Consider the following 12,661-nt stretch of genomic DNA (forward strand, 5'->3'; position numbering starts at 1 on the left):
AACCCAGGTCAGAGAGAGCTGCTAAGTTTCTTCTCATGTCACTCAGAGGACAATAAAAAGGCAAAGAAAGTCCTTCCAGAAGTCTACAAGGCCCTACACAATCCACCTTTCCATGACTTATTAATAAACTTCATCTCCTCTTCTCTCATTACCCATTTCACATCAGCCTAGTTGGCCTCTTTGCTATACTGCTGGTATGTGGTTTAGCTCCTTGCCAGTCCATCTGCCTGGATTACCCTTCCTTCAGTTCCTCACATGGCCCACTCGAATGACTCCTTCATAGTCTTGCTCAAATGCCACTTATCTCAGCGTGGCCTTCTCTAACCATTATATTCACATCTGATATTCCTCAGCCTCTCCTGCTCACCCTTCCTCTCTCCCTGCTTGATTCTCCTACATAGCACTTGGGTTCTAAATACTATATAATTTACTTATTATTTTACTTGTAGTATGCTTCTGCCAACTAGGATAGAAGTTCCATCACTTTCCCAATGTGGTAGCAGTAAGTTTTGTATGTTTGTCCTCTGCTCCTTTCCTAGATCCTAGCACAGTGCCTGCCCACAGTAGAGGCTCACCCTTGGCTGCTGAGTAGACCTTTTTTACCTCCTCCCCCAGCCCTCTGCCCTGGATGCACCAGGCTCCTTCCTCTGTGCCTTTCTGCCTCCTGAAGATACCCTCAGCTGGTCCCACCCAACCTGCTCAGATCTGCCCCAGTTCTTCACCATGTCTTTTTTTTAGAAAAATATTTATTTGTTTGTTTGTCTGCATCAGGTCTTAGTTGTACTGTTGGGATCTTCTATCTTCATGGCAACATGTGGGATCTTTATTTTATTATTTTGTTTTTTTCAGATAGTAAAATTTTGCTTTTTATTTTTAATATAATTTTATCTTATTTTATTAAAAAAAATTTCAGTTCAGTTCAGTCTCTCAGTCATGTCTGACTCTTTGCAACCCCATGGACTGCAGCACACCAGGCCTCCCTATCCATCACCAACTCCTGGAGTTTACTCAAACTCATGTCCATTGAGTTGGTGATACCATCAAATACACATTATTGGAGTGTAATTGCTTTACAACTGTAGGGTCTGTGGGATCTTTAGTTGAGGCATGCAACCTCTTAGTTGAAGTATGTGGGATCTACTTTCCTGACCAGGGATCGAACCTGGGTCCCCTACATTAGGAATGCAGAGTCTTACCCACTGAACCATCAGGGAAGCCCTTCCCCTGTCTTTCTAACCATACCAATATGTCAAGGAGACAGTCAAGGGCCTCCTCCTCCAGGCAGCCTTCTCAGTTCATTTCCTCCCATGCTGAGTTCTCCCTTCTCTGGGTTCCTTTGCTTTTATGACTCTGGACAGATGTGGTGGCTATAATGGACCTCAGTCACCTGGGGAACAAATAGTCAAATAGAATAAATTCTTTGGGGACGAATTGCTTCTGTTTTTCCCCTAAACCTTGTGATTCCCCCAAGAAAACAGGAAGAGGAGAAGAGCAGGGGCCACTGCAGAGAGACGGCTGTCAGATGGACAAACCCTGAAGGACGTTCCTAGTAGCCCAGAGGACAAATGTGTGAGGTGCACGTGGTCAGCAGTCAGGAAACAAGTGGCAGCAGTCAGGCTTGGTGACGCCACAGCCTCAGTGGTCTGGGGGAGACATGAGCTGCCCTGGGACTCTCTGCAGGAAAGAGGGCATGGCTCTTCTTGATGAGGGGCGGGGACTCGGGCAACACTGGCTTTCCAAGTCCATGTGATTATGAGCTCTGTCATTGAGATGACCTGGGGTCCACAGGCACCATCCATAGTTGGTATCTGCTCCAAGGACAATAGACTATCACTTGTTGATCAGATTTATTCAGATGACAAATATGCTGGAGAGTTTGGCAGAAATGCCACATTGAAAAGAACAGTGCCTCCTTAACCCTTCAAATGTAGTCTGTGGGAGATGCATCCATAGAATAGAGTCTTTCCAGAATGGATGGCAGCTCGTCTTATGCACAAAGGGTCAGGGACACACATAACAGCATTCAATTTCTTTCTCATTTTCTCATGTGCGCTTGTCATTCTTAACAGGCTGATAATCCTGTGAATGGCCAGGACCATGTCATGCTGTGCTGTCTCTTCCAAAATGCCTAATTCTGAACACACAGTAGATTCTAAGTAATTTTTTGATTGACTAAATAAAAGACAAATGTCTTCCTATTTCCATGTGAGGGATGTAAATGTACAGATGTAACGCCTCATCGTTTTTTGAGAATTCAGCCTTGGCATTATTCTATATCTTCTGTCCCCACAAAATTGTGCTGCATATAAAGGGAGCAAATAGCTTTTGAAAGGGATTGAGGGACTTGGGAATTATTCCAAGAGAGAGTGTTCATCAGCTTGTGACAAAGAGTCAGAGAAGGATGGCTTGGGCTGTAGAGGGCAAGTTCATGCAAAGTGCAATGGCAGCTCTGACAAGTTCAAGCTCATGTGACAGAGCAAAGCACAAGACCTGCCTCTGAACAGCCAGTTTCAGGATGGCTTGCCCACCTACCAACCCCCATAGTACACTGGGGTCTCCTGTCCCACCGGAGACCCTCTCCCAGCCCACTTCTGGTGATAAGATGGCATCCTCTGGAGAAAGACCAGTTTCTTTCTTTCTCTGGGAAAGACCGTGTCTCTTTCTCTGGGACCCAGGATCTTTGGGGCAGTGGGAGTAACAACCATTCTTCCTCTTAGCAGAGATTCAGAGCAAGTCACCCAGAGCTGTTTGCAGCCCTTGCAGGTATGAGGTGGGAGTTTTTGCAAGGACTGCTTTGCCCCAGTAGCCTACCAACTGTGTAGTAACATGAAGTCCTTCAGCTGATGGGGCACCCAGGAGGAATCAGAGGGGTACTGAAACCTCGCTTTCACCGCCTCCCAGGACTGCTGAGAGCCTGCTCTGCTCCCAACCCCACTGTGTCCATCCTGGAAGCTTGTACAAATCATTTCAACCCAGAACAAAGCAAACACCTTGTGTTCTGGCATCTGCAGTATCCCTCCCAGCTCCAGGAAGCTGTGGCTCTAAATTCAAGGCTTAACTAGCAGATGATGCGAGCCCTCTGCTTCTTTTCCTCCGCCGCCTGCATTTGCTGTTTCATCGTGTTCCTTATCTCCTCTGCCTTATGGGACTGAAAGTAAAGAGAAACGCAAATCCATCACTTTCACAGTTTGTTGGCAGCTCAGACTCACCAGTCTTGCAGCTGTTTGCAGTTCTTGGAAACAGTGTTTGTTGGGGAAAGATGACGGGACCACAGCCTGGTAGGGGAGACAGAAGTGCAATAGGGTAAATCCAGGTAAAGGTTTGTGGAAGCACAGATGGGGAGTGGCCAGCTGCTCAGGGATATGAGAGGAAACTGAAGGGGGGCTGGCAACTGAATTGAAGAACTGAGTCTTCAGGAGAGCTTAGAAGTTTCCCAGCCTTCATCTTCGTTGCACCATCTGCCAAGAAAACACTCCCTTGGCAATTCCTGTGGCTGGTTCTTTTTCTTTCTTTCTTTTTTATGTTAAGATTTTATTTTTTAGAACAGTTTTAGGTTCATAGCAAAATTGAGGGGATGGTAAAAAGATTACCGATACACCCCCTGTGCACACATGCAGTCTTCCTCATTATCAACATCCTCTACCAGAGTGGTACATTTGTTACAGTGATGAACCTATGTGAACACATCACTGAAAGTCCATAATTTACATTACAGTTCACTCTCAGTGTTGTACATGCTTTGGGTTTGAATGGGTAGTTCTTTTCATTCTTTAGCTCTCATTTCAAACGTCATCTCCCTGAACTGAAGTGTTCATCAGTGGATGAGTGGAAAAACAAAATATCCCATACAATGGAATATCATTCAGCCTTGAAAAGGAGGGGAATTCTTTTTCTTTTTTTTTCAGAGCAGCAACCTGAGCTCATTTGCATTTATTTACTTATTTTTTGAAAACTTTTTATTTTGTATTGGGATATAGCTGATTAACAATGTTGAGGTAGTTTCAGGTGAACAGTGAAGGGACTCAGCTATATATATACATGTGCCCATTCTCCCCCAAACTGCCTTTCCATTCAAGCTGCCATATAACATTGAGCAGAGTTCCACATGCTATACAGTAGGTAAAAAGGAGGGAAATTCTGATACATGTTTCAACATGGATGAAGCTTGAGGATGTCATGCAAGTGAAATGAGCTAGCCACTGAGGACAAATATTGTATGATTTTGATTCTTTGAGGTGCCAAGAGAAGTCAAATTCACAGGGAAGAAGCACAATGGTGGCTGTTGGGAGGTGAGGGGGAGAGAAGAAGAGGGGAGCTAGTGTCTAATGGATATGAAATTTAGGTTTGGGATGATTAAAATGTTCTAGAGGGGGAAGGCAATGATAGTTGTATAGTAATATGAACGTACTTAATGCTACTGAACTATACACTAAAAAATGGTTAAAAGGGTAAATTTTATATTATCTACGTCTTTCAATAACAGAAAAAATAAGATGCAAGATACAACTGAACAAAAGTCACCTCCTCAGAGAGGCCTTCCCTGGCTTAAGTTTCCTGATATAGGTGAGAGAGGATTGATGAGAGGAGAGCTACAGGTCTGGGAGAGGAAGGAAAATGAGAAACAAAAGTATTTTAGGCAGCATATGATGGAACACTGATGGAAAACTTAAGATTTCAAACCTCTGTCTTTAGAAAATGGTGCCACTGCCCAGAAATAGACATATCCAATGGTGAGTTTGTCTCAAATGAACATAGAAGTGATGGTGAGCTTGGTGTTGGCCAGGCTGAGTGTGAGCTCCAGAGAGGGCATCCTGGAGGAGACAGCAAGTAGATGGAAAACATTTAGGGCATTTTTGTAGCACAGGAGAGAAGCTGGACCAGGAGTTAGAGATTTAGGAAGCCCTGCATGGAGATGATCGAAGCCTTGATAAGGGAGAGTCATGGACAAAATCTAGGGTCAAAGCCTTCTCCAAAGAGCTCTTTTTTTTTTTTTTTAAATAAATTTATTTATTTTAGTTGGGGGCTAATAACTTTACAATATTGTAATAGTTTTTGCCATACATTGGCATGAATCAGCCATGGGTTTACATGTGTTCCCCTTCCTGGACCCCCCACCCACCTCCCTCCCCATCCCATCCCTCTGGGTCATCCCATTGCCCCGGCCCTGAGCCCTTGTCTCATGCATCGAACATGGAATGGTGTTCTGTTTCACATATGATAATATACAAAGAGCTCTTTTTAAAGATTTTTAAAAAAGATTTAGACTTAGTGTTTATTGCATTATTTTTTATATATTATATATTATTTTTAGAATAATTATTTCTTTATTTTGGCTTTGCTGGGTCTTTGTTGCTCCACGTGGGCTTTCTCTAGTTGCAGGGAGTGGGGACTACTCTCTAGCTGTGGTGTGCAGGCTTCTTATTGTGGTGGCTTCTCTTGTTGCAGAGCACAGGCTCTAGGGCATGTGGACATCAGTAGTTGCAGTTCCTGGGCTCTAGAGCAAAGGCTCAATAGTTGTGGTGCTCAGGCTTAGTTGCTTCTCATGTGGGGTTTTCCGGGATCAGGCATTGAATCTGTGTCTCCTTCACTGGCAGGTGGATTCTTTACCACTGAGTCACCAGGGAAGCCCTCCAAAGAGCTCTTAACTGCTGCTTAATATTTCATGTTGTTGTTTGGCTTCCCTATTTGATTGTAAACTTAACTGCTCTTCTACTTTTTCAAAGGTGACTTGATAAATGACCTCTTTTAGCTTCAGTTTCCTCAACTCTAAACTCTAAAATGGGACTAATAATACCTACCACATAGATAGCTGAGAGGATGAAAAGAGATCATCTCCTAGAGTGACTAGCATCATGCCTGGAACACAACAAGTATACAACGAACACAGAATATTGTGTTGATGTGATTTATTTGTTTCAAAACCAAACGGTGTTCTTGCGTCCCTGCCAGATGTGCATACATTTCCTGGTCACTCAGGGTTCGTGACAGTGGGCGGGAGGAGAGGGGTGGGGCTGGAGGGATTGAGGTGGGGGTTCTGTTCTATTCTTGTCACTTCCTCCTGTCCAGCCCTGAGGTCACTTCCTAATTAACCTTGGGAGAACTGCCCCTTCCTTGGTTTATAACAGTCACTCCTATAATACATAGGAGGGGATTGGTATATGGTTGCAGATTCAACTGAAAATAGACTTCCCAGTAGCCACAACCCGCATACTGCTCTGAAGCTCCTCTCTAGCACAGACATCCAGTTCTTCTTGCTCTCGAAGGGACTGCTCCTGCTGGACAGATGGGCGGTTGCCAGAGGACGGACAGGGCCTGAACAAAAGAGAAAACAGCGGGGACTCATCTTTCTTGGAACTCAGCCTTAAGCAGCCCAGAATCCCACCGTCTCCCCACCTTCCTTGTTTTTCTGCTGGGGTTTGAGGCCATCCCCTCCCCTCAGGAGACACCCAGGTTGATCTGACCAACGTTATTTGCTCTCCGCTAGTCTGTGCTCCCAGAGAGAGAAGGGGAAGAAGAATTTAATTAAGTCTCTGAGTTTCCAGATGCCAGCAAGAGTGCCCTCAAGGTGTCGATGTGTGAGTAGCTTTGGGCTAGTTTTGAGTTATTTTTAGGACTATAAGGAATCAGCCCTGAGTCACTGCACAGGCTCCCAGGAATCGGTGGACATGGAGCTCTTGGTCCCTGGCGTGGAAGGGAAGGAGAGCCTTACCTTGACCTTGCTGCTTTTCCCTCTAAGAAGCCAAGTAGAGGATCCTAGGGGGGGCTCAGACAAGGATGTGCAGCATATGAGTTCTTGTAGAAATACAACCCCTCCCCACCCCCATGCTCATCCCATCTCCCCACCAATTTTTCCTAAGCTATTTTGAAACAGTCATGACAAGGTTTAGAATGGGTTTAAATTCAGGTGACAGTGATGATTCTCTGCAAAGATCTGGAAAGCCCGATGTGCTCTTATAGACAAGGAGAGGACTGGACTTGGCCATTGCGGGAAAAATGGCCACTACCCTGGTTTGGCAGCATACACACATGTCTTCAGATATCTCAAAGAAAAACTCAGATTGTAAAAAAAAATAAATTTTGACCTAACTTCCAATTTACAGAGAAATGACAAGATTAGTACGAAGAATGTTACTCAAATATAGGCATACCTCACAAATATCATGGGTTTGGTTTCAGCAAGAAGTGAATCACTCTAATTTTTTGTTTCCTAGTGCACATCAAAGTTATGTTTACATTATAGTCTATTAAGTGTGCAATAGCATGACTAAAAAAGCATATATAACTTAATTAAAGATACTTTGTTAAGAAATGCTAACCATCATCTGCACCTTTATAATCTTTCTGCAGTAACACATTAAAGATCACTGGTCACAATCACCATAACAAATAATGATAATGAAAAGGTGAAATACTGCAAGAATTACCAAAATGTGACACAGACACATGAAGTGAGCCAATGCTGTTGGAAAAATGGTGCTGATAAAACTTGCTTGACTCAGGGTTGCCACAAACCTTTCATTTGTTAAAAAAAACAAAAAAAACAAAACAAAACCACAATATTTGTGAAGTGCAATAAAGCCCAATATACAGAGTCTCCCTGTACCCCAAGAGTTAACATTCTACTATATCTGCTTTATCATTTTGTGTCTTACCACCTATATTGATCCAGGGTAAGACTGAGACAATACTATTCCCTAATCTGCAGATTTTATTCAGTTGTCATCAGTTTTCCTATAAAGTCCTTTAGAACAAAAGAAAACCCAAGACTATGTTATTCAGTTGCTGTGTCACTTTATTCTGCTTTAATTTTGAACAGTTACTGAGTATCTCTGCATTCATGACACTGGTATTTTTTCATAGTACTGGCCACTCATGTTGTAGGACAGCCCTTCCTTTGGGTTTGTGTGATGTCCCCTTGCTATCGCGTTCAGGTCATGTGCTCTGGGCAGTAAGCCCGTAGCAGTGGTGCCATGTCCTTCTCAGGACACCGTGTCAGGAGACACGGGCTGCTGTCTCTTTGTTTCATCACTAGTGATGTTAGCTTTGGTCATTTGGTTACGGTGGGATAGGCCAAATTTCTCCACTGTAAAGTGACTTTTTTACCCTCTCTGTTAAACTATTTTGTGATTAACAAGAATCTTGTCAAGAGACACTTGGAGATGATCTATATAGTCCTCCAAATCTCACCCATTAGTTTTAGCATCCATGGATGATTCTGGCCTGAATCTATCATTATGATGATGGTTGCCAGACGCTGGTTTTCTAAATCCATTGTTCCTTTTACATTAACTTGTTGGCTTTCTACTATAAGGAAGACTTTTCTTGGTTATCTGTCTATTATCTATCTATCTCAGTTTTTTTTTTTGGTAAAACAAAACAAAACAGCATAAAATCAGTCATGTTAACTAAAAAAATTCGATTTATTCCCACAGTGGTGTCCTTCCTTGAGCCTTCCCTTGCAAGTAAACGTGTCCAGGCTGGTCTGGTGAGCTGGAGCCTGGCAGGAGGAGTCATTTTACAAGAACTGAACTGTATTAGGGCTCTGAGTGTGGTGGCGGATTTGTGCTGGCTTTCGACAGGGGCAGGTTGTGGAGGGCAGCAGGTAGGGGTTGAAGGAAATATCTTGCATGAGTCACTGTGAATCTAAGAATGTGAGCAGCTGACAGGTATGTCCGCATGACAAATCAGGGCTCACAAGGGGGACAGGGGAGTTTAGAATTCTGGACACACAGCACGCTGTGCTATAGAACCATGTGGCCTGGCAGCAGTAGCAGTGTAGGGAGATGGGGACATTGGGATCTCACTTGGGCATGTGGACTTGCTGGACTCTCATGTGGGCTTTTTGGAGGATGGGAGCAGGCCAGAGGAAGAGCATGGCCCACAAGCATGGTGATGGAGGAGGGACACCTACTCTGGGTACATCCAGAGGCAATTTTGTGAGTCCAAGATCTTATATGAGCAGATCGAAATAGAAGCCAATTAAAATTGAGGGTTACCTTTGCAGGGCACGAATAATGACACAGACGCAGGGAAAGGACATGTGGACGGGGTAGGGTGTTGGGATGAATTAGGAGATTGGGTCTGATGTCTGTGCCATGTGTAAAAAAGACAGCTAGTGGGAACCTACTTTATAGGGTGGGGAGCTCAGCTTGACGCTCTGTGATGACCGAGGTGGGTGGGAGTCGGGGGTGGGAGGGAGATCCAAGAGAGAGGGGCTATATGTATACATATAGCTGTTCACTTCATTGTACAGCAGAAAGGAGCACAACATTGCAAAGCAAGTATACCCCATTCTTCTAAAAGCAAAATAAATCAATAAATAAGTGATGCGTACCTCATGTTAGTGGCTGGAGAGGCCATGGGACATGAGTACCAATCCACACAGCACTTTCAGGCAAACAGTCCCTGAAAAGTGATACTCGTTGCAGTAAGGATGGGGCTTGCTTGGATCTGGAGCGTGGTGCCAAACTGGTGAGCTGCTCCATCTGGCAGCCTCCCATGCTTATCAGCACAGTTTGGTTGTCTCCTGCTCATTCATCGGTGCTTCCTTAGGTTCTGAATGGCAGAGTACCAGTCCTCCTCCTCTGAACTAGACAGTTGCAAAGATGGACGAATGTATGACAGAAGAACACCCAAAGATGATGGAAAATGGGGAGACATGGTTACACAGGGAAGAAGCATCACCCCCATCTACCAGCTAGCCCCATAGGAAATACTCAGTCCCACCTTTCATTAATTGAAGACCAGAACATTATTATCTCTGGCATGAGGAGAAGTTATCCCAAAGAAAATGTACAGTGGTATTCATTTATCATTGACTCAAAAATAACGAGTGTCCTACATTACATTTCGATTGTGTTTGGGTATCACGTCAAATCAAGCGGTGTGAATCTGTCTGTGGGAGCGAAGAGATGCTCCACTAGAAAGCCTTAATTTGAAATGCTGAGTGCATTTTCCACTGTGTACACTTTAGTAGTTTTCATTTGGAAGTTGCTGGTGGTGCAGGGTTTTCTACAATACAGTCTTTACTTCAGGCTTTGGAAAACGTGCCAAGATTTACAATGCAGGACAGCTGTGCTCTCCCAAATATTACTTCTTAAGTGATCGGGGGGGAAGTTTGGAGATAAGCCAAAGTGCACTCTTGCAGCAGGTCTGGGTATGCCTCTAGAGCCCTGCCGGGCCACCAGAGGCCACCTGATCCAAGTCCCTCCTTACAGGATGGTGACGAGCACAGTTGGCTGATCTCCGGCCCCTGGAAGCTGTGTGTCTGATGGCCTCCGAGCTCCTGTGTGCAGGGGTTGTCCCTCCTGGATCAGGGAGTCACGTGGAGCTCACAAAACAGCTGCCAGAGCCTGATCCGGCCAGCAGGGATCTTCCCACTGAACTGCTGCAATTCAATTTCAGTAAATATTTATTGGCAGTCGACATCAGAACAGATGCTCTGGGAGGAGGGTTCAGGAAGTACAAACAGGACCTGCCTTCAAAAGATGGACAACTTAGTTGGCATTCAAGTAACTTGTGTTGAGGAAAAGTGGGAGAGAGTGAACAGAGCTTGGAGCTTTGTGTTTGGGCTTTGATCTTGTCATGGGTTTGGGGGGTGCTGGATACCCGGAAGGACATTTCAGGGTCTCCATCCACACGAAGTTTCCCTGTCCTCGTCATACATGGAGGATAACTATTCTTACTGCATGGATTTCTTGTAAAGGTTAATGGGAGACTAGACAAAAAGCACTCAGGGAGGTGTCTGGCCCAGATAAGAGGAAGCAAACAAAAGTTGGCTTTTGAGGACTTTCACATGATGGGCACACTTATTTACCTATGTGCTTCCCTCACCCTTATGAGCAGAGTGTTATTTTTATGCCCCATTTACAGATGTAGAAACTCAAGGCCAGAGAGGTGAAGGGCTTGCTTTTAGTTAGCAGTTCATCAGCAGTAGGACTGCACTTAACTGCCCACCTTCTGACACCTGACCTGAAGGCATCCTTACCCTGACACGACTGGCCCTTGTGGTGTCATGATCACTGATGAAGAAGAAATGTTCTGGCATCTTCTCAACAAGCACACCACTAATAACAATGATCTCGTGTGTGCCTGCAAAGTCATTTCAGTTGTGTCTGACTCTATGCGACCCTATGGACTGTAGCCTGCCAGGCTCCTCTGTCCATGGAATTCTCCAGGCAAGAATACTGAAGGGGGTTGCCATGCCCTCCTCCATAGGATTTTCCTGGCTCAGGAATCGAATCCATGTCTCCTGCATTGCAGGCAGATTCTTTACCACTGAACCAGTGGGGAAGCCCAATGATCTCTTACCTTTATGTAATTCCTTTTACCTTCCAAAGTGCCTTCACATCTAGTACCATTGATCCCCTCTGCTCTCAAGAGGAATCTCTGTTCCACCTGCAAAAGTCAACTTCTACCAAGACTTTTTCTGCCTGAAAGACCGAAGTGTGGCAGAACGAATGTTCTGGACAGTGTCTTTTCCACTCTGGGCAGGGAGAAGGGTGGCTTTCCTTCTGGACTGAAAAGGCACAGTTTTTTTTTTTAAGGCATTCCTTTTATTTGCGGCTTTTGTGCAGCATCCCTAGCCCAGTCCATCCACCCCACTTCAAGCTCCTTCTACTTTATGTCATGAACTAGGGGAGCGTTTCCTCTTTTCTTCAGTACTTTCAAAGCCCCAGACTCATCTTGGGATGATGCAGAAGGCACACTGATAGGATGCTTAGACCAATTGCTTACCCTTATGTATGTCCCTTGGCATACACACACAAGCGTGCACATGGGTGTACACTTCTGCTTCCCAACTGCCCTACTGAGTGAAGCTCATTGAACACCGATTAGTAAAACTCTATGGAAGTCTGCTAGTTCAAGTTTCTACCTTCCCTCCAGAAGCTCAAATGTTGATCATCCACATGTCTCATCTTCATCTCCTTCAACTTGCGGGGGGTGGGTGCTGCTCCCATTAATAAAAGTTACATTCAATAGAAGCATTATATTCCTTCCTTTGAAGTGAGGTTCTTTTTCAAACAACAAGTGCAAATAATTATTTAAGAAACATTATGTAAAAGCAGCATTGTGTGAAAACTACACAATTCAAAATCTATTTTAGAAGCTTTTTTAAAAAGCAGGAAATTCAGAGGGAGAAGCAGATGCCATATTCTTTTCATGATAAATGCCTCTGCCCCCAGGGGCAAGGAGGCCTTGGGAGACTGCCTGGCTGGTGCAGAATAGTATGGGAAGATTTTCCAAACACCGTCACTTTCCGCTTCAACCAAAACGCCCTTAGACTCAAGCAGTTCTGACCATAAGGGTAAGGATGAGAGGAGTATTTTGCTGGTTCTGATATCTGCAAGAAATGCAGTCAAGTAAGCAGTTGATTTAGTACCTTGCTCCCTCCCCTTGCAGAATTTACCATTAGACATTTGACACATGTGACCGAACTCCTTGGCAGAAGTTCCAGTGACCGAACAACACCTGGGTGAACTGAATGGGCCAGGTCTGGGGTCTGCAGGGTCCCCAAAGCGGCTTCAAAGGAAACATCTTGTAATCTGAAGCCATCTGCTGAGGAAAAACTCGATTTGTTTCTTGTGGTTTATCCCCACATTATCACTAGGTTCCTAGGGGAGAGGGCCAGGAAGAACAAGACTGATCACAACCATAGCTA

General features: G+C 44.6%; 1 non-coding gene across 1 annotated transcript; it reads right to left on the reverse strand.

The window, feature by feature from the left end:
• Nucleotides 1-1,141: 1,141 nt before the first annotated feature.
• Nucleotides 1,142-1,214, reverse strand: TRNAR-CCU (transfer RNA arginine (anticodon CCU)). Its single transcript has one exon. It is a non-coding gene; the product is annotated as a tRNA-Arg (tRNA).
• Nucleotides 1,215-12,661: the final 11,447 nt, after the last annotated feature.

This window comes from Giraffa tippelskirchi, chromosome 5 (genome assembly GCF_054371585.1).
Source record: "Giraffa tippelskirchi isolate mGirTip1 chromosome 5, T2T-mGirTip1v1.2.pri, whole genome shotgun sequence".
NCBI lineage: Eukaryota > Metazoa > Chordata > Mammalia > Artiodactyla > Giraffidae > Giraffa > Giraffa tippelskirchi.